This window comes from Montipora foliosa, unplaced genomic scaffold, assembly GCF_036669935.1.
Source record: "Montipora foliosa isolate CH-2021 unplaced genomic scaffold, ASM3666993v2 scaffold_425, whole genome shotgun sequence".
Classification (NCBI taxonomy): Eukaryota; Metazoa; Cnidaria; class Anthozoa; order Scleractinia; family Acroporidae; genus Montipora; species Montipora foliosa.
In genome coordinates this window covers 1,012,501-1,017,500 of record NW_027179729.1, presented here as the reverse complement: position 1 = coordinate 1,017,500, position 5,000 = coordinate 1,012,501, and the positions used below count along the sequence as shown (strand labels likewise).

Genomic DNA, 5,000 nt, shown 5'->3' with positions numbered 1-5,000 from the left:
CATTACCGACCCCCAATTTTTCTTTCAAAGCTTCGTGACGATGATCCACCAACCATAAAGGTGGGAGGTACTTTGGGTGCATGGTATCAACAAAGTGCTTTCTCCACATCTTTTCAAATTCCAGTAGTTTCCCTTCTTCACGAACTCTTTTCACCACTTCACATCCATGTGACACAAAATTAGCATTTTCCTTACGGGTTTCCATTGCTGCAGCCTGCATGATGATTTCTTGAGTTAAAACGGGTGCATTGAAGTATTTCTGCACAATTATTGACAGTTCCTGGCGTCTGTCCTCTGGTATTTTTTTACCGGCATAATTTAAAGCTCTTGCAGCTGACTTCACTTTCCTTAGAACCGGATCTTCCACAAGTCGACACACAGCAGCATTTCCTTTAAAGAAAACGAAAAATCAAAGTGGCTATGAGTCACTGAACTCGGAAAATTAATTGCTACGAATACCAACGATCTGTGGAATGGGCCCGACTTACTGAGTCACTGCCCCGCCCACTTTCGCTTGTAAATAGTTCAAATTCTTGAGAGGTGTTGTGTTCGACGCTACCTTTTAGGCCAGCGAACAAAAGTTACACTCGAAGTAACAGCGAGACCATGGTTGCACTTGCAACCTCTTCACTGGACGAGAACAATTTTATCCATTTTTTCCAGGGATTCATGATTTTGAAAACATATCTTTCCATTGTTCTGTGTCGGTACACTTTGACGGTGAAAGCACACCTTCGGAAAGGAATTTCATCCAAATGTTTAACTGAAGTGGCAGTCACTCAATAATTCGGACCCATTCCACAGAACGGTGGTTTTTGTAGTACGAAAAGTGAAAATGTTGAGCCTCGTTCCCATGGTCTATCTTCTACCCTTCCGCAAGAGAAGGAGAAGAGACCTTGGAAACTAGTTGGTTCGCACTTATTCTTTGGTCATTGGCAATATTATTCAACAATAAGAGTGTGGGGCTGTTACAAAGATGAGTGTCGAGTTACACTTTAATAGTACTGTAGTAGGTTAGGTAGCATATCTGTCACACACAGGAAGTGGACCTATGGTGTACGAAAACTGTGACGGCAAAATGGCACATACCGCAATTATAGCAACAATTTGTAATTCAAATTCTAATTCTAATTCTTTATTCACACTACCCAAAGCATTTACACACAGTTTATATTATAATTAATAAAAAAAGGAAAGAATATGTACAAAACAAATTGATGTCAGTTTTTCATGCGTCTGCCCTCTTATTCACAATGAATTTTGTCACAACATTGTCAAAGTAGTCTGCGGATCCAATCGGCTATCGCCTCGTGGATCCACAGCTACTTTGACGATGTTATGACCAAATTCATGATCAAAAACAGGACAGATGCATGAAAAACTGACATTAATTTCTTTATTTTACCCCCTCGGTCCATCAAAAATAATTAATAAGGTGATAGTAGATGACATTCGGTTATAATTTCTTTTTTCGTCACTATGGTAATTTTTTGCCGCTCTTGAGAATTGCATATTCATTTTCCGTACACTACCTCCTTCATAGTCTATTAGTTTTCCATTGTTCAACTCAAAAAGGCATAATTTTATTTTGTTTGATTCTACTGCTAAAAACTGAAAATAACCCTGAAAATAGTAGATAGTCTCTTAATTGAAAGGAAGTTAAATCGAGAGTATTTACACCTATGATACTCTTTTGGTGGCCTAGTAATTTAGTATGGTCTAGTAACTTGTATCTTTATCGAACAAGCAAAAGTTATGTACCATAAAACGGTTTCTCACCCGGCTCCATGACTGACTTGACTGTCCTCCATTAGTGCCTCACAAAACCCTAATGTATGCGCAAGCACTATGCACAAGTCAGGGGACTAACATAAAAAAAATCAACACCATCTGACGGATGGAACCATAGGAGTGACAACCAGCTCCTCCAATAACTCTGAAATAGCTTTGTCATTTTCCAGTTAAAAATGGGCAATGCGCAAAGGGTTCGAAGTGTGTGCAACTCCAACATATTATTTTAAACATTTTCTAGATACATGTCGGACCAGTATTTGCCTCATCTGCTTGGTCATCTCAGATTTGTGGCAACTACTCTTCCGCGGTCCCAAATCTTTTCAAAAGATGTCCTGCCTTTGGAAATTCAAGGGAACAAGGACATTTGTTTATTAACATTATGAAACGCCCAATGATTGAACTGGCACATCTAAATGCACTCAGTTGAGAACACAGGCAGCTTGACCTTAAAATACCTTCTTTACCGAACAGTGGATGTCAATGTTGGAACTCGCTAAATAAAGTTTTAACAAATACTTTTAAGTATTTAAAATGACTCATGTGCCCAGCAGCTACTTTTAATCAAACAGAAAAACTTAATTTACATGCAAGTTAAGCAGACCAACAGTAGCCTCCTACACAAAGGTTCTTTTGGCTCATCAGGCAACCTTTCCTCTCCAACAAATCTTGCTTGTTGGCGAGAAAAGATTGTGTAACAAGCCAAAAGAAATTCCACGCAGGAGTCACCATATACTACATCAATTGTAGACTATGAACTTACCCAGTGGTGCATTATACTTGATCGCCAGTTCCTTTCTGAGTTGGTCATTATGGTGATTAGCCAGGCAGTGACACTTTGGACATGTCAATAGAATATCATGCGAGTGATGATCTTTCATCACAAGTGGAAAGTGACGGCGGTAATCATGAGGAACAACATTCTTCCTCATTTAACTTTCATCACCTCCACACACAACACAAACATTGTCTTTGAAATTGAGGTAGTAATAGTCTTCTGTGCCTGGTCTTCCCGCAGGTTCAAAATTTAGCTGAACTGTGTAAGGATCCAGGCTTGTAAGGTGTCCTATTTAAAATAATAATAATTATTATAATTGTAATAACAATAATAATAAAAATTTTAATTAGTTTCTATTATGAGCTCGACAATGAAGCAGATTAAAAACAAGTACATCCCAATCCAGAAGAGTGGAGAGAGTTCTGGAATAGAATTTGGAGTTACACTTACAGTGTAAGTGTGCATTTATGTCCAATACACCGACATGAGATTCCTGGTACGTCACAATAGACATCACAAAGTGTCACAAAGTGTCCCGCTCTTCATGTCTCGCAAAACTGTTACTATTTTTTAAGGATTAAGGTTGGGGGACACTTTGTGATGTCTATTGTGAAGTGCCATGAATCTCATTATGTCGGTGTATTGGACAACCCTCAATCAATATGGACAAGCTTAGGATGATTCTTAAGAAGGTTCCTAATTGGAAATCTCCCAACCCTGACTTGGTCCAGGGATTCTGCTGAAGAACTTCAAAAGCGTTCATGCCAGATTGGTTGAACTCAACCCTTGTTTAGAGACTGGAAAAGTGCCCTTATGGATGACCAAAGGAAGAACTCTCTGTTCACCAAGGAAGTACGTTTGGGTAGTGTATTTAGCAACTTCAGGCTCATCACGTCCTTCATTGATGTGGAAATTACTAACTGGCATTATAGCTGAAGATGCCTACTGGTACCTAGATGACTGGAAGCTTTTACCTGAGGTGCAAAAAGGAGCCCGCAAAAGATCTAGAGCCACCCACAATCTCCTGTTCATAGACAAGCTAATTATGCAGAATGCTAGCTGGCCAGAAGAACCTTTTTATGGCTTGGATCGACTGTCAAAAGGCGTACGACATGCTACCACACTCTTAGATAAAGGAATGTCTAGACATGTTTGGGATAGCAGACAACATCGTGAAGAGGCTTCTTTCCAACAGTATGGAGAAATGGAGGATCAAGCTGTATTCTTCCTCAACAATGAGAGGTGAAATTGAGATCAAGAGGGGTATATTCCAAGGAGATTCCCTATCACCTCTGTTGTTTGTGGCCTCGATGATACCGTTAAGACTACTGCTCAGGAAGACCAAGTACAGATATTACCTCAAAGGCAAACAAGTGAACCATCTACTTTACATGAATGATCTTAAGCTGTATGCAAAGTCTAAAAAAGGTTTGGAATCCTGGTGAATCCTGTCCGAGTGTTCAGTGCGGATAATAGAGATGGACTTTAGGGTGACAAAATTTGCAAAGTTGGTAGTACATAGAGGAAAGATTGTCAAATCCGCGGGAATTAAGTTGCCAGATGGCAAGCCAGATCAAGAATCTGGAAGAGGGAGCCAGTTATAAATACTTGGGTTTCCTGGAGGCAGATGAGGTCCAGCAAAAATAAATGAAGATCAGCCTAATGAAAGAATACTTCAGAAGAGTGCGTAAGCTGTTACAATCAAAGCTGGGCGGCATCAACATCATGGGCTGTCTCTCTCCTAAGGTATATGTACTCAGCAAGTTTTATTGAATGGACCCGAGAAGAGTTGAGATCATTGGACAAAAGAACACGGAAAACACTAACTACGCACAGGGCGCTCCATCCAAGGGATAGCGTAGTACAATTATACCTGCCAAGAAAAAGAGGTGCTTTAAATAGATGACTTGTGTCAACAGAAGTCTGTGTGGACCAAGCAACAATAGGGCTCACAAGCTATGTAGCTGGGAGTGGAGAGAGCCTGCTGTCTACAGCATGGAAAGGAATGAAGAATGAATACTGCGGAGGAAAGTTGTGATGAGTTTAAAAAGAGGTAGACAGAAGAACGGATCAAGGAGGTGACAGAGAAGAAGCTCCATGGACATTTTCTGAGAGAGATGAAAGAAACAGCGAGTGAGAAAAGTTGGAAGTGGCTTCAGAAGTGCCACCTAAAGAAGCAGACCAAAGGTCCTTTAATGGCAGCACAGAGTCAATCTCTGAAAACAAAGGTGATTAAGGCCAAAATTGACAACACACAAGAGGATTCGCTTTGCAGATTATGCAAAAAAAGTGATGAAACTGCCAGCCATCTTGAGTGAATGTGAATATTTTGGGACTTTGGCTCCCTTGCAATAGACCAGATATTGATAAGAAAAGGAGAGTGTGTCAGAGAATTGACGTTGCTTGCCAAGGAGATAGTCGCATCCTGCTG

At 40.3% G+C, this 5,000-nt stretch overlaps 1 pseudogene; it reads right to left on the bottom strand.

The window, feature by feature from the left end:
• The window catches only part of LOC137988670 (exonuclease 3'-5' domain-containing protein 2-like), a 25,267-nt pseudogene that overhangs the window by 467 nt on the left and 19,800 nt on the right, over positions 1 to 5,000 (bottom strand).